The following is a 25,903-nucleotide window of genomic DNA, read 5'->3' as shown; positions in this document are numbered from 1 at the left end:
TAAATCCATTGTTCTTTTGCCCACTACACCACCCCAGTTTAGACATGGCCATATGCAAATCCGTCTTGACCCTGTGCCTCATGGGAACAGTCCAGCCCGAACTGCCAAGCCATGTCTTCCCTGGACCGGAATCAAGCATCCTAGGACCGGTTTCTGGCTATCAGCCGTCATCAGCCAGGATAGCTTGACTCCAGTGGCGTAGTGAGCACGGGTCCCACGTCTGGGAATACCCATCCCACTTAGGGCGAAAAGCGTTACAACAAACAAATGATGGACGGAATGCTGACAATGCAGACATTCTCCCCCAGTCAAGAGATCTGGGTTAAATCCATCGTTCTTTTGCCCACTACACCACCCCAGTTTAGACATGGCCATATGCAAATCCGTCTTGACCCTGTGCCTCATGGGAACAGTCCAGCCCGAACTGCCAAGCCATGTCTTCCCTGGACCGGAATCAAGCATCCTAGGACCGGTTTCTGGCTATCAGCCGTCATCAGCCAGGATAGCTTGACTCCAGTGGCGTAGTGAGCACGGGTCCCACGTCTGGGAATACCCATCCCACTTAGGGCGAAAAGCGTTACAACAAACAAATGATGGACGGAATGCTGACAATGCAGACATTCTCCCCCAGTCAAGAGATCTGGGTTAAATCCATCGTTCTTTTGCCCACTACACCACCCCAGTTTAGACATGGCCATATGCAAATCCGTCTTGACCCTGTGCCTCATGGGAACAGTCCAGCCCGAACTGCCAAGCCATGTCTTCCCTGGACTGGAATCAAGCATCCTAGGACCGGTTTCTGGCTATCAGCCGTCATCAGCCAGGATAGCTTGACTCCAGTGGCGTAGTGAGCACGGGTCCCATGTCTGGGAATACCCATTCCACTTAGGGCGAAAAGCGTTACAACAAACAAATGATGGACGGAATGCTGACAATGCAGACATTCTCCCCCAGTCAAGAGATCTGGGTTAAATCCATCGTTCTTTTGCCCACTACACCACCCCAGTTTAGACATGGCCATATGCAAATCCGTCTTGACCCTGTGCCTCATGGGAACAGTCCAGCCCGAACTGCCAAGCCATGTCTTCCCTGGACCGGAATCAAGCATCCTAGGACCGGTTTCTGGCTATCAGCCGTCATCAGCCAGGATAGCTTGACTCCAGTGGCGTAGTGAGCACGGGTCCCACGTCTGGGAATACCCATCCCACTTAGGGCGAAAAGCGTTACAACAAACAAATGATGGACGGAATGCTGACAATGCAGACATTCTCCCCCAGTCAAGAGATCTGGGTTAAATCCATCGTTCTTTTGCCCACTACACCACCCCAGTTTAGACATGGCCATATGCAAATCCGTCTTGACCCTGTGCCTCATGGGAACAGTCCAGCCCGAACTGCCAAGCCATGTCTTCCCTGGACCGGAATCAAGCATCCTAGGACCGGTTTCTGGCTATCAGCCGTCATCAGCCAGGATAGCTTGACTCCAGTGGCGTAGTGAGCACGGGTCCCACGTCTGGGAATACCCATCCCACTTAGGGCGAAAAGCGTTACAACAAACAAATGATGGACGGAATGCTGACAATGCAGACATTCTCCCCCAGTCAAGAGATCTGGGTTAAATCCATCGTTCTTTTGCCCACTACACCACCCCAGTTTAGACATGGCCATATGCAAATCCGTCTTGACCCTGTGCCTCATGGGAACAGTCCAGCCCGAACTGCCAAGCCATGTCTTCCCTGGACCGGAATCAAGCATCCTAGGACCGGTTTCTGGCTATCAGCCGTCATCAGCCAGGATAGCTTGACTCCAGTGGCGTAGTGAGCACGGGTCCCACGTCTGGGAATACCCATCCCACTTAGGGCGAAAAGCGTTACAACAAACAAATGATGGACGGAATGCTGACAATGCAGACATTCTCCCCCAGTCAAGAGATCTGGGTTAAATCCATCGTTCTTTTGCCTACTACACCACCCCAGTTTAGACATGGCCATATGCAAATCCGTCTTGACCCTGTGCCTCATGGGAACAGTCCAGCCCGAACTGCCAAGCCATGTCTTCCCTGGACTGGAATCAAGCATCCTAGGACCGGTTTCTGGCTATCAGCCGTCATCAGCCAGGATAGCTTGACTCCAGTGGCGTAGTGAGCACGGGTCCCACGTCTGGGAATACCCATTCCACTTAGGGCGAAAAGCGTTACAACAAACAAATGATGGACGGAATGCTGACAATGCAGACATTCTCCCCCAGTCAAGAGATCTGGGTTAAATCCATCGTTCTTTTGCCCACTACACCACCCCAGTTTAGACATGGCCATATGCAAATCCGTCTTGACCCTGTGCCTCATGGGAACAGTCCAGCCCGAACTGCCAAGCCATGTCTTCCCTGGACCGGAATCAAGCATCCTAGGACCGGTTTCTGGCTATCAGCCGTCATCAGCCAGGATAGCTTGACTCCAGTGGCGTAGTGAGCACGGGTCCCACGTCTGGGAATACCCATCCCACTTAGGGCGAAAAGCGTTACAACAAACAAATGATGGACGGAATGCTGACAATGCAGACATTCTCCCCCAGTCAAGAGATCTGGGTTAAATCCATCGTTCTTTTGCCCACTACACCACCCCAGTTTAGACATGGCCATATGCAAATCCGTCTTGACCCTGTGCCTCATGGGAACAGTCCAGCCCAAACTGCCAAGCCATGTCTTCCCTGGACCGGAATCAAGCATCCTAGGACCGGTTTCTGGCTATCAGCCGTCATCAGCCAGGATAGCTTGACTCCAGTGGCGTAGTGAGCACGGGTCCCACGTCTGGGAATACCCATCCCACTTAGGGCGAAAAGCGTTACAACAAACAAATGATGGACGGAATGCTGACAATGCAGACATTCTCCCCAGTCAAGAGATCTGGGTTAAATCCATCGTTCTTTTGCCCACTACACCACCCCAGTTTAGACATGGCCATATGCAAATCCGTCTTGACCCTGTGCCTCATGGGATCAGTCCAGCCCGAACTGCCAAGCCATGTCTTCCCTGGACCGGAATCAAGCATCCTAGGACCGGTTTCTGGCTATCAGCCGTCATCAGCCAGGATAGCTTGACTCCAGTGGCGTAGTGAGCACGGGTCCCACGTCTGGGAACACCCATCCCACTTAGGGCGAAAAGCGTTACAACAAAAAAATGATGGACAGAATGCTGACAATGCAGACATTCTCCCCCAGTCAAGAGATCTGGGTTAAATCCATCGTTCTTTTGCCCACTACGCCACCCCAGTTTAGACATGGCCATATGCAAATCCGTCTTGACCCTGTGCCTCATGGGAACAGTCCAGCCCGAACTGCCAAGCCATGTCTTCCCTGGACCGGAATCAAGCATCCTAGGACCGGTTTCTGGCTATCAGCCGTCATCAGCCAGGATAGCTTGACTCCAGTGGCGTAGTGAGCACGGGTCCCACGTCTGGGAATACCCATCCTACTTAGGGCGAAAAGCGTTACAACAAACAAATGATGGACGGAATGCTGACAATGCAGACATTCTCCCCCAGTCACCAGCACGCCACTGAGATGGCCACATTAATGGTGTGCAGTCAGGGTTGGATTGAGATCAAAAATCGACCCGGGCACACCCAAAAAAAATGGGCCACATTTGCGTATTGCCTTTCCGCAAAACACTGCTTCAGCGAAGTTGTATGAAAAGAAAGGGGGTGGGGGAGCATGTTTTATTAACTTCACTTAGATAAAAAAAAAATGCCCAGATTAGTTCACACTGCTGATCCACACATGAATGCAAGTAAGACCACTTCTGCTCAGGTCCCTGTCCCCCCTTAATCAGCATACGTTAATGGGCCGGCCCAACGAGAAAAAGGGAGTGATACCTCTGCCTATCTGCGTCTAGAAAGGCCCTTCAGGCACCCACTGGGCCGCGGGCGGCATCCAAACAGCACAGACAGCCCCCAGGCAGCCTAAAAAAAGCAGCCCAGAGCTAGAACTAGGCTAACGGCCCTTCGGCCATTTCCCGAATGCCCGCCTTATGAATCCGACTCTGCCGGAATCGATGGGGCGTTAGGTGCCAACGGTACAAGATTTTATAGGTTTCCATTCCCAGTACTGCCAAGTATTACGCATCAGGCATTAGACTAATGACTTTCAGTGGCGTGGTCCGCATCACCGCACTGAAATGCATTGTCAAGCATAGTAGCCAGAGATTGTGCCTCGACTGTCAAGCCGGTAGGGCTGATATACTGACTAAAGTCTTAGCAGGAGTGGCTGGCAGCGTGCCGTGGTGTGCGCGCTGCTCAAGGCACTGAGCGAAAGGCTGCCCTATGCTATGGCAAATTATAGCAGCACTGCTCACACCGCCGCATGGTGGTAAATAATCCAGTAATGACCTCGCTACTGCCGGACCCAACCCCACTAGACCGCAGCGCATGTGGAGCCCACTGTGCAGCAGTGACACCTGCTGCTGAGCCTCACTCAGTGAGTCTGATGCCGGGGGCAGTGCTCAGTGCATGTTTTCCGAGGGAGAGACAAGTGTTGCAGCAGCCAAGAGTCTAAGGAGACAGACAGGGGGCTGGCCCGTAAACTAAATTGCCGTGGCAAGCCTCGCAAGTAAGTGAAAGTGTCACTGCGAGACTCGGAGCCAGGCGAGTGAGTGTAAATCTACAAATTTGTTTTATAGTGGCAGCACGATCAGCTGCCTGCAGGTCGGTGTCTGGACTGGGGTCTCATTTCCTGTTTTACATGGATCATGTAAAACAGCAAATGCGACTTCAGTCCAGAAAGGATCTTGTGCCCTTTCATATATTGTCTTTTCTAGAATGTTTTCCAGTTAATACTTTACAGCTAGAGACAAGCATTTGTGCATATCCATTTAAAAAGCTAACTCTATTTCACTTTCACTGTTCTCAACTTGTCTGTAAACTACAAAACTATTACAATTTCTAGTTGAATCAGAATCAAAAGAAAATGGCACGTTTTCAGAACAAAAAACAAGGTAAATGCAACCGACCATACGACAAAACATATTTAGAATAATCATTGTTTTAACTATTTGGTTTTTTTTTTAAATTATATTTTTGGTCACAATAAATACTTAAAAGCCTTTATTTCAAAGTAATAGCTTTCGGTCCTGCTTTCGTTATGCAATTTTCAATAGTTGTATTTTACTTTGGCTCCGTACGATTGCACTCTGTTTACCCTGTAGAGGTACTTCTGCGGAAGTACATGAAAGGCTAGGCTGTCTCTTCTGTAATAATAAATACACAGTACACAAACCCGCCTAATGAGGTGACATTTGTGTCAGAGGTGGCTTTGAGTGTCACACGGTACGGGAGAGGGGATACACTGTTTGTCACAGTTCGTGCTGGAAGATCCTGTTTTTGTGTGGGGGGTTGGGGCAGGTGGGGCATTATAGAAAATTAGGCTCATTTGCAGGCAGTATGGCCTCTCAAATCCTGTTTGGTACAGTCGGGTCCATAGTACCCTTGCATTTAGGGTGCTTTTCTGCAGTTTTAAACAGGGCCGGACTGGCTACCGGGCGTTTTGGTGTCCTGCCAAGCTGGGGGCTGATTTCACTGTGGTGGGGGCTGATTTCGTTGATGGGGACCTGCTTGTGATTTTAAATAAACAAAGCAAAAGGAATGGTTTTAGCCACAAGCAGGTCCCCAATGGTTTTAAGCACACGCAGGTCCCCATCAACGAAATCAGTCCCCAGCTTGGCAGCACACCAAAACGCCCAGTAGCCAATCCGGCCCTGGTTTTAAAGTCTTCTTGGAGATTCTTGTTGCTCAAATGGGTGTAATGTCTGGTATTTATCGGTTTCCCTCGTCTTCATTGCTTGATTTTGCTCGTGAGAAAGTGTCACTCATAGTCATAGAAATATCACTCATAATTACACTGAAATTGTGAAAATGTCACACGCAGCAATCTGAAATCTTGGCAGCTATGCATTCCCTTTGCCTCAATTCTTAAACAGTATTCGTGCCCTATCACACAGACTGCAGCATCCGGACCAAAACAATCCAGCGAGTAAAGTGAGGAGTCCCATCCTCAGCTCCAGAAACCCCTTAAACCCAACTCCAATAACCATGCAGTCAGTCACTTTAAGTGACCTGCACGAAAACAAACAACCTAAACCGCCGCAATTGCTCTCACTGCATCACGAACTACACTACATGCAACGTTTCGTCACGTGATATTACGTCGTCGCTCGTGGTCTTTCCTCTAATGCAATATAGTTACCACCTTCTTATGAAGCACGCTGCTTCCGGGTGTGCACCGGAGAGGGCGCATGCGCATTGCCTTGATTTGAAGTTCGGGGAGATTGGGCTTCGACACGTCTATCGGGAGTAACATACAGGGTTTTAAGGTAAGGACTTGCATTGCCTCTAACCTGGTGGGTAAATGTAAATGGATTCCGGGGAGTGGGGATGTGGAACCTTCCCGGAGCTTGAGGGTTTGTCTTTCAGGAAGTGTGCAGAAGGCAGCTAGGGTGGGTCTAACTGCGGGCACAGCCCTTCCTGCTTTCCTGCACACCGGACAGGGCATGTCTCTACCCCGAGGTTGATAAATTAATTGCTATGGTAACATCTGCGTGTACCACGACCCTTCTTGGTGGACATTGGGGAGAAACTAGGGTGCCGCTGTATAGGAGAAGGGATTCTTATTCACAGAAGGACTGGGTAGATCTGCATATTTCAGCGCGCTGAGCTGGTTAATTACCTCCTGTCTTCTCCCAGTATTTTAGGCGAGATATCGCCCTACGTATAGCGTAGGAAGTAGCCTGGGCATGGAATGCCAGGCGATGGCTGGCCGCGGGCACAGCCCTTCCTGCCTTCCACGGCATAACCCATACTGTCTTGCACAGTTCAGACCAAGACAAGCTGGTGTTAGATGCCTTTGCTGCACCACTCAGGCACGCGAAAGGCGAAAACAGGGAAACTTTACCCCACGTTATTCTTTGAGGTCTGCAGACTGGTAGCCCACTGAAATACGACATCGTAAGATAAACATTCTTGAGTTTTGATAGTGTCGAAGTGATGCAGACCGGTTCTTCGCCTCAATGTAGCAGCAGTTGGATCTGGCAGTGCTTGGAGTATTTACACAAAGGGAATACTCAATGTCCTTCTTTATGCAATTACCCACAGCGTTTTCTCAGCATCAGAGATTTGTGATTGTTGGTACCCGATTGATGTACAATGTCCCTGCTCTTTCGTGCTCAAATTACAGCCCAGTTGATTTCGTCAACAATATAGATTGTTGGGCTGTGTAGCCCATTGCATATATTACTACCGGGCGGTACACAACGCCCACTGACTGATACTTACTGATCTGTATTACCCACTGCAGATTGGGTACTTTCCCAGCAAAAGGGCCACACGGCAGCGTTATACTACCCTTGTTACTTACCCGATATGCAGTGATTGAAATGGAACAATAAAACTGCAGATTCTTACTGTCCCTTGCTGCTATTGAGTACTGGCAGTTCTGAATTTGCGAACGTTAGAGTGCCGGTGCCCGAAACTGTGGTCGCAAGTCGGCGTCCGGTACACTTAAACTTCGACGCATACAAAGGCTGGTAGTCTTAACTCCGCTACCAGACGCTCACTGCTCTTTCTCGCTTGTAGGTGCTTGCTTTCTACCTTTGCAGGTTCCTGCTTTCTACCTTTGTGACGGTTTTGCCGTTAAACACTGTACAGTAGTTAAACATTATACGCATTGTATCCATGCTGAAACGTGCATGTACTCTCTCTCTCCCTTTCAAATTAAATAAGTGCAGGCACTTTGACCGGCCTGTATGTAGTAGTCTCCCAGACAAAGCGCCAGGAGCAGGTGGTTTGGAAAGGGCTTCGTGTTCATTACGCGTCATGATTTGTTTACACATCATAGCAGTGAAGGGGTTCTGGTCTGAACTTGTGGTGCATTCGAGTGATTGGCTTGGGTAGTACTACTAATGCTGAATGCTTCGTCAGTTCGTCCTGAGACATGCCTACACCCTCGCTGAATGCGAGAGACGCCCTTGGTGATTCGTGCCAAGTGCTATGCTTTCTCCACTTTACCCTTGATACAAGGGAGATACCAGCAGAGCAGGCAGTTCGCGGGATGTGGCAGAATGCCCAGCGTCATTCTCCGTCGCTGACAAGCATTTCCCCAGGGATCTTTGGGTTAGGGGGAAGTATAGTGTTTGGCTCGAGCGATGAACACTCCTTCAGAGGTCATGTCCGGAAAGCGACGTAAGGCTACTGCTGGACGTACCTGGAAGTGGCAGGCATGTTGGACACGTTAAAAAAGTAAACTAGGGCTATTTACTAAGTACGTGAGAAGTCGCCGATTCAGACTGTACTTTTTAGCTTGCATCGCTTTGGTAAACTTCGAGAAACGGTATCCATGCTTAAATCATTTGACATTTGTATGTGTATACATTTTTTTAAACGCATTATTCACTCGGATAGTGATTTATGTGGGGTAAAATAGAAACACCCCTAAACCGTCCAAGGTCATTGGGCGCATCCCTTGACCTGCCAGTGAATTACACTCGAGGCACACGTTTTTTTTTTCTCACAAAATAGCTAAAGCTGGGAACACCCAAGTTACACGCCTGCTACTGAGTGCTAGCAACCTTTCGTGTAGCAATTAACCCGCCCACGCTTTACCAGGCTGATTCATACAGATGTGTCCAAGCGTACAGACTTGCCGGGCCGCAGTCTAAACGCAACCACGATCGTTCTCCTAGGAAAACGGTAAAACGGTTGTGCTGATGCCGAATGGTCCATAAGATGATAAAGCCTTTGACAACATAAAGTGATTTACTCTGGTGCGGCTTTTGTTCCCCAAGTGTAAAAGTCCATGGTCTTGACCTTCAGGGGTAGTTGTCGTGACTGGAGGTGAATGAGACACAGTGCTTTGGATTAGACTATCCTCGATTTAAAACGAAGCTGCTGAAGTCCTGCTATGTAAATCTACGAAATTCACAGTGCATTGCGTACTCCGCAACCACTGTCGACTTTGCTTTCAATTGCCCTTCGATCTGATTTCATGTTAGTGCTGCTGTTGATTGCTACGGATTACAAATAAATGTTACTAGCCGTTTAATCACTGAACATTGCCTGTGCCACACTAATTTGCGGCATATCTGAGTCTAAGGAGAACACCACACCCCTTATGTCAGCTAACAATGGGCTCTTTCCCCACCTACCTCCTTTCATTTAAAGAGATAGTGTATATATAGGTGCATAAGGAGAATTTTCAACAGAAAAATTCACAGTTCTAGTTCAAAGAAGTTTGGGTTCCTGCCCAAGATAAATTGGCTTCGTTGTGAGGGCTCAGGATTGAAACTGATTATCTTTTCAACAATATATTCCTAACCCATGTTTTTAGCATGGTAACGTATTGGTGTTTTGTATTGTGCAAACCTAGCTAGGAGACAAGAGAGCGCTGTACATTACATTGGGAGACTATCTTTGTGAACATAAAGTGAGGATTTTATATTTTTAGGCACCAAGAGATTATTCGTAGAATCACACGATGTTGAGCCAAGTGCTGATGCCTGAATTCAAATCTGGCCCCATAGATTTAATTGTCAGCAGGTCTAGCCACTAAACCACATTTTCCCAAGTATGATACATAAGAGCCAAACACAACACACAGTTGGCTTATGCATAAGTCTTGAAATTTTATATTGCTTGCAATCCTCTGGTTAAAAAATCTAATTTGTTGAACGATTTGTCTGTGTGTAATCCAGTGTTACGTCAGCTGAGTGATTTCCCCTAGTGTTTCATTTACAGAAAGCATCGTTAGCCACCATTAGGAACATATTTGAAATCCCGAAGGTTTTAAATCCGTTCAGTAAACTGAAATGTAGGCGTTGCCAGTAAACGAAGAATGTTGACGTCGTTGATTTGTGCAGGATTCCATTACTCCGCTTCTCTCACTCCTCTTCCAGATTTAGGTAAATTGTTAACATCTGGGGAAGCGAACCTATCGCAGTTCACAGGGACTCTGCTTGGGACATCTGTGAAAGGAAAATTCAGTTGGCGTAGCTTCAAATGCAATATTGCAGAAGAACTTTATTTTTTAAATACATTCATCCCATTCTTTGATTTAAGTGTTTATATAATTAGACTGGTCGGGATTCCTTGCCTCGAGTCTGCATGTCAAATACAAAAGGAGTACATCATGGTCCTGGCATGGAAAGAGTATAGAAAGGCCCTCACGAAAACTTAGGCTGGACAAGAAGTACCATATAGATTGCATTGAAACGCGCGCTGCTTGTTGTTTTTTTTATATTGTGTAGTGAATTAAGAGTGTAACAACGACCATGTTTGTGACTTGAATGTCACAGTTCATCTAATAATTAGGACCATATCTATTTGGCGTAACTTTGTGCCAAGTACAAATAATTTTCAGGGTTAGAAGAAATATGAATACCAACCCTTTCATTGTCTTTTCAGTATCGCTTACGGCAGCTGCCGGAATATGCTTAATGTGGGATAGTGGCCTGATTAAAACTTAGCCTGTGTGATGAGTAAAAGAATAGACCTTTTTTTTTTTTAAACCCTTTTCGCTTTACCTTCAGTCGTAATACACTATTCTATTAGTAAATACATTGTCTCAGTTTTCTGACATGTTGTTTTTTCGGTGAATCTCTATTTAAAATAGCAGTGGCAAATAAAACAGACAAAGAATAACACACAGGGCAAATGTGTTATGTTAAGTCAAAAATAAGATGTTTGTATAATTTTTTATAAATGTAATTTCTACAGCTACTATGTACACCAGATTGAAGATTATTTGCTATTATAATCGATTGGAGTTTATTCGTTAATTGTTGGAATTGCACAATAACTGGACCATTTCCTTGATACTGTGCTGAGATGGAACTAAATATGGCGGAGGTTTCATATGAAGCACTGCCATTGACTAACAAACATTGTCAAATCCAGTAGCTGTGATGGTTGTTACCCATCTTTTGGCTTTGTCAATGTGTGTTTTGTTTTGTCAGGTCTTTTGTCAAACTAATGTTGGGGAAGCTGCAAGGTTCTCCTGAATAATAACTAAAAAAAACAAAAATGCCTTGCAGTAAAAAAAATCAAAAAATCTTTGCTTTCTAAAAGTATACTCTTCCATAGTAGTCCCTGGCACTGAAGGCTTGCTAGTTTGTGTGTTTTATGTTCTGCATGTGAAAGAGAAAAATGCCATCACTCACAGTGATGTTAGCCAATTGATGACCCATTACCCTGTACTTTATGCTCTAGTGGGTGGAAGAATAATATGAACACCACAGAAGCAGACCAATGGATGAAGATGGCTGGTTGCAAGCCCCTATAAATAGTTTGTACTAGTAATTTTAGTAAAATAAAACCGTCTTGGCTAAAGTGAGGCCTAAAACGGAGAGCTTCATGCCCTGGCCAAGAGTCTTTAAACTACATAGATTACATTGTGATCCTTCAGTTACCCTTCCTAAGTGTAATTCAAGAATGCACCACAGAAAAGCTTTGAATTGAGTTCCCAAGTAACAGTCTTAGAAACTGTTGCATGCCGTTTTTACAATATGAGCCTCCAAAAATGGCAACACTGTAGTTTGTCTAAGTATACTGAGGACAACCCTAGAATTAGTTTGTGCCTGAGTACATTTGCAACCGCATACCTGGATGTGTTGCTTCTGTAAACAGAATGCAACACCAGCTTTTATTGTGTTACTTATTTGTACGCTGAGTGGATTAGTCCACTATTTTCTCAGTTATGAGAACCCTGGTTGTCAATGATGCTAGCCGAATTAACTATTAAATGAATTCTAATGACTTTCTAGGTTTTCCGCTGATGCATTCAGGTACAACAAAGCAATGGATTCACAGAAGGGTATTTCAGAAGGGAGGAAGGGGTTCAGTTTGAGAGGAAGAGGCGGTTACAGTTTAGGAACGTGAGTCGAGGTTGCAAAATAGGCAGCAGAAGGTTTTACATAATTGGTAATGAAAGGGGTGAGGAAGATGGTTGGACTGCAATGCTGCATGAAGGAGGCATGGAATGAGTGAGAATATTAGATCAGTGGGTGCAGCTAAAATTGTAAACCCTTGTCAGGGTGCTTCCTTGAATAGAGTAACCTATATCTCATTTTGTTAATTTCCTAAGTGGAGAAGAAATGGCCCGATCTTAGCTCCAATATGTTTCACTCTTTTGAAGCATAGTAGAAGGCTTTTTTTCTACATTTCATGGTTTTAGTGATGTGATGCTGCTGTTGTATGTCTTGCGTGTCCCCCCAGTGGTCTTTGTCTTCAGGTATGATCAGCTGTTAAAGTGATCTGCCATGCAAGCAGAACAGCATTTTTTGGATTTGACACAGAGAGTAGTCCGTTCATTATTGTGATCCGTTATACTTTTAGAAACCATTGATGCGATGGGCTTCTGTATGTGCAATGCTCTTCTATAATGGCATGTGCCTATTAGGGATGCAGCGACCAGAACACTGCTTCCATCAAGATAATAGTACCAGCACCTCTGACTGATCTGATTCATATAGTTCAGCCTTCAGTTTTTGGGTTTAAATTTTTTTTTTTTTATTGTAACAGCTTTATCCTCAGCCCTCATTGGTAGAAGCAGAGTGTATAATTATGTGATAAGGTGTTTAACCTTTTGGCAAGAAGCCATTTTTCAAATTTTGTTAGTGGCCCCTGGGCTCTCTTTCTAACCGATGGGTGTAAAATCCAGTGTCTAATCTGAAGATAACGGAACTGTTCATTTTAATGATTAGGATAATTCACTCGTAGAGTATCGAAGGGAATAGGACCGCCCTAATCAAAAAAGTGCCCAATCGCCTGACGACCGACACCCTTCCAATCTGGAAAAATGGGCTCCATACCTGGCGTGAAGGCTGGATTGTCCACCACTGATGTCAGGGGGGAGGGGAAAGTGGTTAGGTTCCCCTTCTGAGTGTCCCATAGCCTCAACTGAGAGCTCGTGATTGGGCATCTGTAGAAACTGGGGGATCTATGTACGCGAAGAAGAAACAGAACTTTCCCCAGTGAGGTTCCAGCGAGTGCTCGATCCATAAACAGCCACAGCTTTTCAGACACTACTCTTGACCACTAGACCAGATAGCGAAGCTGGGCTGCCTGGTAGTAATGTAGTAGGCTCGGTTCTCCAAGTCCTCCTTCAGCAGGTGGGCGCCATCTCAGCTCCTTTCGCATTCGAAGGCGTTTGCACACCCAGATAGTGATGTAGGACGGCCAATAGGATGGAAATCATGCCTGTCGGAGGAAGGGTCTGGAAGAAGAATATCTTGGGGAGGATCGTCATATTCAGGGCTGCAATGCAACCTAACAAAGACAACTTATATTGTCTCCAGCAGTTCAGGTCATCCCGCATTCGCTACAGTAAATCTCAATAGTTAGGGATATTCGTTTTCTCCGGTGTCAAGGCAAACTGCACTCCCAGATAGGGAATGGAGTCCTTTGCACATTGTAACGGGGAAGCCTGGTTTAAGGAAGCCAGCGTAGTGGGCGAAACAGATAGGTTAAGGGCTTGTGAATTATGGAGGTTTATGTGGAACCCCGAGGCCTCCCCAAACTCTCTCAGCTATTCTGAGAAGTGGGGTAAAGTCTCTCGGGGATTGTCTAACATCACGATGACGTAATCTGTGTAAAAACTGATCAGATGTTCCTCCACACCAAAGAGAACTCCTTTGATTCGAGGATGGTCCCACGCCCTCTGTGCAAATGGCTCCAAATAGAAGGCGTGACAAGGGGCAACCTTGCTGCGTGCCCCTTCTTATCGGAAAGCATGCAGAGATTCCCCCATTGACGAACACTGAGGCATTCGTGGCCCTGTAGTTGCTTAGGACCCAGGAGCGGAATCTTCCCCCCCCTCCCCATCCTTTCCCCCCCCACCCCCCCCCCCCCCATGACAAAAAGGGTCAATGCCACCTTCAGATACAGCCAGCGCACTTGGTCAAATGCTTTCTCTGCATCAATAGCAGCGGTGTTTCGCTCTCAACACAGTTGGCTTTGTCGATGACGTGGAGGAGTCGCTTTGTGTTATCGGAGCACTGCCTCTGCAGGATAAAGCCTGCCTCATCAGGGGCTACAAGACCCTGCATAAAGGGGTTGAGACGGGCTGCCAGGGTACCAGTGAATAGTTTCACATCTGCGTTCAGTGGAGAAATGGGGCAATAGTTTGCACAGTGCCAGCCATCTTTTCCGCGTTTAGGAATGACGATGATGGTCGACTCCTGCATCGAGGGTGGAAGTGTGGCTGCATTTGATATTGAATTAAAAAGCCTTGTGAGGAGAGGAACTAGCTCAGGGTAGAAGATTTTATAGAAGCCTGTTGGGAAGCCGTCAGGGCTGGTGACTTAAGAGGTTTCTGTCTGGGTACGACCGCTATGACCTCCTCTATGCGTGTCGGAGAGTCAAGTGAGGCCGCTTGCTCTTCAGTCAGCCGGGTTGTGGTCGCAGTGTGGCGGTAACTGGCTGGGTTCCCAAGGGGAGGGGCTGCCCCGAGTATAAGGCTTTGTAGAACTCTCTGAACTGGGGTGATATCAGGTCATCCCCCTCAACATGCGACCCCTCAGTGGTCAGCTGGGAGTCAACCATCGCCGACTGTCTCTGAGCTCTAAGCATATTTGTCAGGAGCCTCCTGCATTTATTCCCACCACGTAGGAGTGTGTTAGTCTAAGGAGGGAGTATTCAACCCTATCTAAGTCCAACACCACCAGTTGTCTCCTGGCAATTTCCGGCTTGTGCCATATCCACCGGTGCTGTGAAGGATATGTTCCTGTTCGCGCACCTGCCTCTGGGGTTCTGCCCTCTTGGCCTTTCGCAGCTTGTTCTTTGCAGCTGAGAGCGCAAAAAACTCGCCCCTAATAACTGCCTTCACGCGATCCCAGACTATGGACACCGGCACATCGGGATTATCATTGAGGTTAATTTTGTCAGCAATGTCCTTTCTAATCTTACCCAGCACTTCTGGTCTCTGAAGCAGCATCTCCTGGAGTCTCCACTGCCGAGGAGCATCTCCCACCAGTGGAGTACGCAACTCTAGAACGCGCACCGAGTGCTCGGAGAGAGATCTCGGCTCATTCTCAGACGACTTGACTAGCTGCTAGAGTTCCTGTAGCCCAGAAAATGATCTAGGCTGGTGTAGGACTTGTGCGCCTGTGAGTGTAATCATGGGTATGGTGATTGTGGTCTCTCCACAGGTCTAACGGGCCCAGCTCCTGGAGGCACGCTGAGCTCACTGCTGTAAGTGCCCCCGCGCCTTCCTCCCTGTGGGCTGAGCAATCTGTCATTGTTTAATACCAAATTAAAGTCGCCCCCTATTAAGACTATTCGGTCCTGCAAGGTAAGGATGTCTGCTATGGTCATCCATAAAAAAGGTTACAGGCCTTTGCCAGGGGCATAACGGGAGCCAAAGGTGTGAGAAGTTGGCCTGGTATATGCTGACCACTAATTAAAGTGGGCACCTTGTACCAGTTCAAACAACCCTTATTGATGATTAGGTTAAAGACCACCTTTATTGAAAGCTATCCTAGTGGTAGCTATGGAGAGCAGCCTTCAGGCTAAGTCTCGAAGGAATGTAAAGCAGCTTGTTTGACCAGATCAGAACCTCCTGAATGACCGAATGAAAGGAGAACCACACAAGAGATATATAAAATATATGTATTTATTACTAAACATACTCTACTAACCTCTTTATGAGATTAGAGCACAAAGCACACAATATTAAATCACTAGAACGACAGTAAATAGCACAATACACAGCGGGCTCCAGGGGGAGACTGAGCCATACACTAAGAAAGTGTTATAACAGCCACAACTTGACTAGACACAGCTTCTAGAGCACGTAGAATCGCTGGGACACCAAGGAACCACCCAAAGTAGAAGGATGGGTGCAGTGTGTGAACACTGGTGCGAGCTCCGTACAATTCTATGGGAAAGTCACGGTTGGAATTTTAGAGATTAAGGACACTTCGGAGAGGACTTTAAGCAAACCCCTTGGAACATAGAAGGTTCTAAGGCCAGCACCCTTGAGAGTACTGAGATACCCGTGTTACCTATCCCAGAGGAGCCGGCGGGTGCATAGGGGTCAAGTGGTGTTGGAAACCTTCGTCGTTTTCAATGGTGTGATGTGGAAAAGTGCTGCTGCCGGGAAGATGAAAAGTGTCGGTGGGATCTAAGCCTGGATCCGAGGTGAGAAGAACCTGATAGCAGAGGGGACAGTCTGGATCACTTCAGGGTGACCAGAGGTACGATAGAGAAATGCCCACCGATGTCGGGTGCTTCAGGTGAGATGATGCGATTCTTGACTCTGCAGTCATGGGGACCAGGAGACTTCGTCGACGACCACAGTCCGGAGGTGAGCTGTCCCACGAAGGATGTCGAGTGCAGGGGGGGGGGGTGAAGGGGGGGAGGGGAGGAGTGGCCGGATTGAGCACTAACAAGCCTTGGCAACTGCAACTCACGCGGGCAGAGGAAATATGCTTTGGTGAGGACCAGCAAGGTCCTGGAGTCTCTCCAAGCAATGGAGAGTCAGGGCACGTCTGGATCAACCAGGAAAGCCCACTGACATTCAAGTTAGCTTCACAGGGACCCACAGGCCAACGGACCAGGGATCGCGAAGGGACCTCGAGCTGAATCACAAAATACCAGCCCACGGAACACTCGTGGAGTGTAGGCCGGAAATATTTAGTGGAAATACTGCTCGGGGTCAGGACTACACGTAGCCCAAAGCACAGCCTCAGGGATCGCAAAAAAGCATATGCTGGTGCAAAAGGACACGGTGCACAGGGGTTCGGGTTGCACGGTTCCCACGAGGGATACGGGTCTCAGGATTGCTGAGAGAACTGAACGACCTCGGAGGCGCTCGGGAACCCACCTCCTGTGTTTCAGAAATGTTCAGAGTCCTCAGGAGCTCGGGAGAAGCAAACCGGTCAGATGCGTTAAAGGTGCCTGCCTTGCACGGGAGTAACTCCTTTACTCCAAGGGAGATTCTTCAGTCATCCAGCATAGTGTAGATTGTCGTAGTGCTTGGTTTCTGTAGCAGAGTTTAGTCCAGGTAAAATCTAAAGTCCTGTAGTCGGGGGTTGCTACTTTTTACCCAAGGAAGGGGTGGGACAAACTCTGGGGACCCACCTATAGGAGGGTCATGACAGAAGGGTGGCTACACCCATGTCCTTTGTCCAGCTTCGTGCCAGAGCAGGAGCCAATGGCTCCCGCAACCGGTTTGAACTGTACTATGCACAGGGACACCAAATGTGCCCCCAGTGCAGACTTCAAACACTCTGAGCGCATCCACCAAGCCCCAATACACTAAATCCTGTCTGGGAGGTGGTCACACCTCCCTGTGACAGGAAACCTATTGTCAAGCCTTCCCCTGCTGGAGCTTGCCTCAGCAGCAGGAGGGCAGACTCGTGTCTGTGGCTGGCAGCATCCATTTTGTGATGCCCAGGTCGAGAAGCTGGTACCTGGTGTACCGCGGTGTCACATAAGTCCCTCTAGAAGGGTGAAATCATACCTCCCACACCAGTTACTGGTGTGAAGGTATGATTCCAAGGTGTTTGACACCAATCACGACATGTCTCTAAGCAGCCGTTTTAAAGTTAGCATTTACCGCGAGGTTACAATGCACTTAAATATATATGGTTGGCTGCATCACATACAACCCCAAAAAATAGGTTCCGAAGGCTGCAGAGGAGCTCTGCTCATGCAGGTGCACCCTCTCACATAAAACCCAGCTCCCTGTCTTCAGGATTGATAAGGCCTGCCATAGGGGTGACTGATGGGTTTATATGTGCAGTGATTTAGAATAGATATAGTGAACATATAAGTAAGGGATACATGCACCACCTTACACAGGTTGCAGTAGCATACCTGTGGTGTCAGTTTGAATGGTCTCTCAGGGGTGGCATAATACATGCTGCAGCCCCTGGTAGGCCTCAGGGGTACCTATTCCCTGGGTACATAGTATACCATATACCAGGGACTGATAAGGGTACCCCAGAATCCAATCTGGAGTGTACCTAAAGTACATGCAATCAATTTAGAGAAGACAGCAGCTTGTCTGGGGTCCTGGATAGCAGGATCCAAGTCAGTCTAAGTCGAAAACAGTGATACATCAGCAAAAAGTGGGGGTAACTATAAGAAGCAGATCCTACTCACCTACACAAGGTAAGTGGCTATGTGCCTAGCTGTAAGCGAATGACCAGGAGGCGCCCTCTAAGCTCTATTAGCTTGTGTCTAACCTTCCCCCGGAAGTTACGTGAGACCAGGATGGCCACCCTCACCGCTTTCCAGCCTGTCGAAGAGAAACATTGGTGAGGGAATGCTCTAGATTTCAGCCTATCCTAGTCCCCTGCAATCAAGTCGGTCTTTTGGAGAACGCAGATATCTGGCCCAGAAGCTCCAAATACAAGAGGATGTCCGCCTCTTGATGGGGTTGTTAAGTCCCTTCACATTCAGAGAGATCACCTTCAAGAGGTCACATATAATCTGAGGGTGAATGCGTACCAGTGCTAATTTCCATAACCCAGACCTGTTTCACCCAGTAGTGTGAACTAGCATGAGAGGACCCATCAGAGTGTGCAAACATAATCATGTATAGCTTAGGAGCTAAGGATTTATGTAGCCTCTTAACATCCCCATGAAGAAACAGAAATGACAGAAGAAGGAAGACTGAACACACACAGTCACTGGAAGGTTAAAGGCATCCGACGACGTCCACACCAGTCCAGGAAGTAGACTAGAAGTGAGGTCCATGGTTAGCCAGTCTCTGCTGGAAGGGCCCTCCCTCCGAGCTTCAGCTGGTGCCTAGGATGTATATGAAAAACAGTGGAGAAGCTGCCTCGGCACCTCAGGTGGTAGCTTGTGATGCCAGGTCCTCCAAGACTCTCCAGACCTGCCTTTCTTTCTTGGGCATTCTTGGCGGGTTTGGGCTTAGTGAACCCCGTACCATGAAGTTTCTTCTTCCAGCGTGAGCGTCGTCTGGTGCTGGTCCTGCTGCCGCTGCACAGAGGGAGGGGGCCATCAGACGCATCGATCCGCAGCAAGTCACAGGCCACCATGAGGGAGCGGATTTGGTGGAGTTTCCCCTCCCACGTGAAGACCAAGCAAAAGTGATGGCCCCAGGAATACGTGATGTTTTTGTCATGGACAAAGGTTGTCATCGGCGGAACACTCCTTTTTTCTGCAGGGTCATTGTTGAAAGGTCTTTGAATAGCTGAAGTGGATGTCCACAAAGTTGTACTGGGTTGATGTCCCTGCAGAGGATCTGATCTTTCGGGGAAAGCTATGAACGCATACCAGGATGTCTGGGGGTGGCATGTTTGCGGAAATAGAGGGACCCACTCTATGTACTCTGTCCGACCAGATGTCCTTCGCCTGTGTGTCCCCTAGGATGTAGGCCAAGAGGACCGCTGCGTAATCCCCTATGGCCTCCACTGCTCTGGTGGCCCCTCTTATTCTAATATTGTTGTGCCGAGACCTGTTTTCAAGGTACTCGATGTGTGCTTGAAGATCGATATGCTGGTCCGTGTCGGATGAGTTCTTGCCACAGCTGTTCCATGTCCTCATCTCTGGTTATCGCCTGGTTTTTCAGGATGTCCACTCTGTTGCCAATCTCAGAAACCTCTTTCCGGACCCCTTATAGCTCCTGTGCCAGATCCCTCCTAATCGTCTGCAAATCTTCCCTGAGGGAGAAGAATAGCGTCTCCAGGTAGGAATGTGTGACCGAAGCCTCACCCTTGACAACCCTAGGGGAGAGTGGCCTGCTGGAAGAGCCAGAGCTCTCCAGTGGTAGCAAGGTGCAAGGCTTTGTGAGAATATCCTTGAGTGAGCAGTCCTTTTTAGGTCTCGCCTATGCAGCGCGCTGGAAAAAGACCTTTAGCTGTAGATTCAGTTTGGCTACCAAAAACGTGCACGCGTTGCATTGCCTTCAATAGCAACGCGTGCACGTCTGGTGATTCCCTTGCGGGTGCGAGCTTTGACATATGGTTCCTGCTCGCTCCCGCAAGGGAATCTGGCGCAGGCCCCCTCCTCTCTACCCCTCCCCCTGCTGCCACCGCCTCCTCCTCGATGCGCGCGCATGCTTGTTCTTTCATCCCTCTAATGCCCATTTCGGCCACGTTGCGTGGATCTGCCTTTTTTTCCACAAGTGAATATCAGTCATAATAACAGAAGGCTCAGTATCGTTTCCGGTTGAAATGCCTTTCTATTTGTATGCGCCCGCTGCAGGCAGCACTTTAATACAGGTATGTGCGACTGAAAGTGGCATATGAATCAAAAAGGAGCCCGGAGGTGTGAGTGGAGAGAGGCAGAGTACAGTCCTTAAAGTGAGGGTTCTACTGTGAGGAGTTCGAAAGAAGGAACAGTTAGAGAATGGAACAGAAAGCACTGGGGCGAGCCAGCCAAGAAGCTAGACAGAGACCTTGTAGGAAGGAATGGGCGCTCTAGCAAACAGAAGCTTGCTTAAAATGCATTTATCTTTATAAATTTAAAAGACATGTCACGAAGGTCAGGTTAGGCTTACTGTGACCTGATATGTCACGCCAGCACGGCGAGATCCGTTCTCGACATTAACGTGAATGCTGAATGACACCCTAGTGCATTCTGGGATTAGTAGTCCTTGATTGTATCATGAATTTGATCGGACTTAATTAACTGACACTGATGTTTAACAAAAAGCCCAGATCTCTCTGAATTAGTAGGCTACGTAAAATTAGCCTGAGCACTTTCCAGAACTGCAGAGAAAACAGAAAGCCCAAACTCCTAAACAAACAAGTAGCAGCCCGCACACGCTGATAGTAAAAGAGAGAGTGCCAACCCCGTCTCAGTGGGCTGGGAGCAAAATTTTAGGCGCAGGAGCTGACTGGAGCTGTAAACAAGGAGTGTTCCACTTCCTACTTCAGAGAAGAAGATAACCTGCAGCTCTTTCAGAGTGGTCTGTTTTATTGAGCATAACATTCAAAACCTTTGTACTTGGAAGAGTGGGGCCTGGGAGTGCTCTTTACAGTGAGGCACCCAAAAACTCCTGTTCGCAACCCGGGCAGTGAGGAGAGGGTGCGCCTGCACTCTCTGAGCAGCAGAGCCCCCCGTCGCAGCAGCTCTAATCGGAGCACAGCTGGTCTTTAAGTTTTTCATCTACGGCCGATGAGGAAATTAAAGGGAGCAGAGTTAAAGACAATGCGAAGCACTGGGGCACGAAGATTGTAATAGGGGCATTTGCATGAACAGCAAATGCGACGAGATCATAATTATAGCCCTGTTTACATAAATGCTCAGAGCAAGTTAAATCACAGAGCGCTCGCTCATGTGAACTACACTTAGACAAATAAAACAACCATTGGCATAGCCAATAGGTCTCGCCCTTGGGACCTTATAAGTGTTTAACCATGCAACAGTTAGTTGTTGCACCAAGGATATTGTGCTGCATAACTAAATACTTATAAGGTCCCAAAAGCGAGACCTATTGGCTATGCCAATGCTTGTTATTGCGTGGCGCTCCCATTCCTGAGCTGTGGGCTCCCTACCCCTCCTGGATCGTGGGTTGTAGTCGGTCACTGGAGCCAAGGGTGAACGCAGCCTTCAAGCGTCCGATGCCCCAGGCCAGGGTAGGGTGCCACCGGCCCCCAGGTTAGTACAGCAAAGGAGAGGCAGAGGGGGACGCAGCCCGCAATAACCCAATTGAAACGCAGGAAGAGGCACTCTCTTCTTCCTGTTCTAAGTACGCCCGCCCAGTCCCCTGGGGCATGCCCTTTGCTCTGGCCTCTCGCCGGCACGTCCTCAAGGCCCACGGGAGCGCCGCTGAGTCAGACCAGCCTTCTCCCCAGGCACAGGGCAGAGTCTGTGCTGGAGCTCCTAGACCATTAGTTGACAGCAGGCCCTAGGGCCCCCGGGCATTATCAGCAGTCAGCATCCTGGGCGGCCAAGACCACTCCTCAGCTGGTGTGGCGCCTTTAGGACCTATGAGACTCTTAGTGGTGGGGGGGTCTGCGCCAACACTAAGTGCAGGCTGGCCTCTGGGGAGATGACCCCCGGGGTGCCCCGCATATCTCTTGCCCTCCCCACCCTCCCTGTAGATCACTCACTGCAATCTTCAAGGATGCGCCAGGGCGGGGCCACTCCAGTGTGCTCAGATGCACTCCCTTGCTGGCTCCTCTGGACTCTCCTCCACCTCAGTCCTGCAGGCCCCAGGTACGACTGGATCGCTTCAGTGTTGCTGCTGGGGCTGTCCCGCAGCTGCAGGCGTCCTAGCTTCTCTGGGGTGGGGGGGGGACCCAGAGGGGCAAAGGGGACAGCCCCGAAGTCAGCCAACCCCGCATGCCTCTCGCTATCTATTTGTGTAGCTAAAGTTGTGGCGTGCGACTGCCCCCACAGCTGCAACTTTCCACTTGGCATCCTAGGCCCCAGGGCCGGCGGGTCTCTCCTGGCGATCCCGAAGGGCCACCCCTCAACAGCCCCCGCCCAACTTGCTCAGGAAGCAGGGGAGACTGTCTTTGAGGACGGTCCCCCTCCATGGGCCTCCTGTTCCCGGTGGCCGGCCCGTGCCGCCTGATCCTCGGCCTGCATTGGCACCCACAGCTGTAGCTCTCCACGCAGCCTTGACTCGCCGCTGGCCTCTCTAGTGTGGCATGTCCCTCTGCGGTCCATGAGCTCTCACCAGTCTACTCAAATCCGGAGGACCTCTCGGCGCCCCCAGGAACCAGCTCAGCACTTGTTTGAGCTCTGGCACCGTGGCAGTGGTCTGAATCATCTGGACTGGTGCGGAGGTACCCCCAAGCACGTCTACTCACTCCGGCCTCTTCGCCACTCACCCCTGCCTTCCCTATTTCACTAGGCTTAACTGGTGCCAAGCAGCCTTAATCTGTGTGAGATGTGTTTCTTTATTCTAAGGTTGGTGTCTATGTGAAAACCTAGGAACGTTGCACTGTTGGGGAGTTGGAATGAAGCTGACTGCATCCCTGATGGTCTTATGTAATGAAAAACAATTATAAATAATATGCAATAAAATCTAGGCTATTGGTCAACCTGTTTCATCCATTGTCTGTTCAACTGACTCTTAACTTCTGTCCACCACAGGATTCAGCGGGGGTAACTGGTTAGACCTCTTTAGCCATTGGCTCTCTTGCACTGCGATTGACAACACTTGGCCACATCACACATACATCCACCTAAAAAGTGGTTAACCCCTTCCCCGCTCATGACGGAACCGCTCCGTCATGAGCCACGGTTGCCGTGTGCTCATGACGGAACGGTTCCGTCATGACACGACCGTTGGCGGCCGCTCCGCCCACGCGGCGCTGTTTCCCCGCCTGTGCGGGGGGACAACGCAACTGGGCGGAGTCATGACGGAACCGTTCCGTCATGAGCACAGCTCAACTGTGGCTCATGACGGAGCGGCTCCGTCATGAGCACCGGGCCACCACGCTGCCCCCCCGCACCCCCCAGCGCCGCGGCGGAATTCCCGCCGCGGCGAAGGGGTTAATGCTTTACTTTGCCTTGTTTTTCTTTTTTCTATTCCTTGTCCTTTTTTTAGGTCGAGCATCAGTGCGCATGCGCTGTCTGCAAGACCTGCTGTAATCACACCATAGGAGTGAAATTACAGCTGCTGCTTGCCATTGGCGAACAACCCCATCGCTGCTCCTTATTGGCTCGTGCTCCAGATACATCACTTCTGTTTTTAAACCAGGAGCACCGGCCAATTAGTTTTCTTCACCATAGGACAATTTTTTGCGTTCTTACAAGCGCCTCATTCCTATTTGTATTTTTCATTTATTTCCTGTGCTGCCCTTCACCCCAGATCAGAGACATTTTGTAATATTTTTTTTGTGGACGCTTTCATGTTTTGAAAAAAAGTCACTTTTATATAGACGGGCGCAGCGCTTTGAGCACAGCGCCTGCTTTCGCTGTTTTTTTTTATTTTTTTTTTATTGACATGCGCACAACTAAGTGTGTTTATTCTACGGCCCTGCAGTAAGACATGTCTGTTGCAATAAATTCAAAATTTACAGGCTGTACAAGGGTTATTTATAGAGTATACAAAGTATCGAGAGAGGGAGGCCGCACCCCTAGGGTTTAAAAACAACAATGCAATCTAAAGTTTGTAGCACCATCGAACATTTGGATTTAAAAGCATTTTTTGGCTGGAAAGTACGACTTTTGCATCAAATGTTAGACCCTGTCTGGCTTCCGCAAGCAACAATTGTCTCTGAATAGTCCAGAGACATTTTTCTATAGAAATAGTTTCATGCAACTCTTCTTTCACATGAAATATCAGGATGATGCGCCCATTTTATTTGGGTGGGGAATTTCTGGGTCATATATTTGGTATTAATGGAGGAATTGCATTATTTATGACCACTATATTATACCTGATCTGTTGTTTTGGCAGTTTCCACTTCCTGTTTTATAAACATCCATATAGTGGTGCTGGCAGAATTTGGGAAAGTGCTCCAAAAAATACCACCCTTTCCTTAAAAGCAGCAGGTCTGCGGAGCGTTCTTTGAGCCTCCCCGATGATTCACCTACCTGATCTAGTGCTTCGGTTCAAATTGCTTGAGTCGTTCACACGAGACGTTCTGTGTAGTGAACATGAGTAAAATGAGTACCATTGAGTTGGGTAACTATATACATATGTTATTCAGAGCCAAAAGGCCTACTGGTGAACGTTTGCTTTACAGATACACATGCTATGTTAACATGTTGACGACGTATGGCTCTCTGCAACTTTAGGGCTCTACATGTGTACAGGCAGTAGGCAACGGCCGATCTGCTTGTTCAGCGCTTTGCGTCTCGCCTTTGTTGCGCTTTATATCAGCCTGAAATAAAACACTGCAGGCATGTTCAGTTATATTTATATTTTTTTATATATAGATGTGTGTGTGTGTGTGTGTGTGTGTGTGTGTGTATGTATATATATATATATATATATATATATATATATCTATCTCACAAACCATAGGTTTCGCACATGTTATAGTTAGGTGGACATTTCACTCGTAAAAAACCAATGAAATTCCCCCGTTATAGTTAGTTGAGATAACTATAACTCGCGCGCCCGTAATCCTCTGCTCATGACGTCACATATTACATCACTCATGACATGGTCAGTGGCATCACTGATGACATCATCCTTGTGATAGAGTGGCGGTCGCGCGAGTCATAGTTATCTCAACTAACTAGAACGGGGGAATTTCATTGTTTTTTTACGAGTGAAATGTCCACCTAACTATAACATGTGTGAAACCTATGGTTTTTTAAGTGAATTTGTATGTTTTTTTAAATGCTAAGTTATGTATGTATTACTATATATATATATATTTTTTTTTAAGCGTTTTCACCGTGCGCGCACCCCGCGGTTTTAAATAAAATAAAATGTTTTTTTTCACCCTTCGGGGTCCTTTAGGGACCCCCTGACAAAGGCTAGGGGGTCAGGAACTCTCTACCCTGCCCCCTTTTCACGTTCGCCACCTCTTTTTCACTGTCTCACCCAAAACAAACAAAATGGCGGACGACACTTCCTGATTTCGACCGATTCGAACGTTGACTGACCTATAACCACCAATCAGAATTACGCTCTCGCACTTTAGGGGGTGCGCACATGGTGCGCGGCTATAGATATTTATGTACTTTTAACTGCAATTTTCTCAGGAAATACTGAACAGATTGACTCCATATATGCAAAAGGCATATGCCTGACCGGAGGACTACCTCTTTGCCAAATTTCAAGTAATTTTGTTCAGCCGTTCGGGCTGTACCTTCGACTAAAGGTCCTATGGGAAAATGCATGGGGAAAACACGTTTTGGGACCCCCCTTTTTTTCTCAGCCCCCGCTTGACGAATCACCACGAGACTTTCAGGGTAGGAGCTGAGCGGAGCGCCCCATTAGTTTTGTAAATTTCGCAAGGATTCGTCAACCGGCGCCAAA

At 48.1% G+C, this 25,903-nt stretch overlaps 1 protein-coding gene across 1 annotated transcript in view; it reads left to right on the top strand.

The window, feature by feature from the left end:
- The first annotated feature begins 6,246 nt into the window (after nt 1–6,246).
- The window catches only part of LOC146860319 (tropomodulin-3-like), a 331,475-nt gene continuing 311,818 nt past the window's right edge, over nt 6,247–25,903 (top strand). The window contains exon 1 of the mRNA XM_085644183.1: nt 6,247–6,359. The gene's annotated coding sequence lies outside the window, so the exon portion shown is untranslated. The remainder of the gene's footprint in view (nt 6,360–25,903) is intronic.

Source organism: Triturus cristatus, chromosome 3_1, assembly GCF_964204655.1.
Source record: "Triturus cristatus chromosome 3_1, aTriCri1.1, whole genome shotgun sequence".
Classification (NCBI taxonomy): domain Eukaryota; kingdom Metazoa; phylum Chordata; class Amphibia; order Caudata; family Salamandridae; genus Triturus; species Triturus cristatus.
This window is presented reverse-complemented; position numbering and strand designations above follow the sequence as displayed.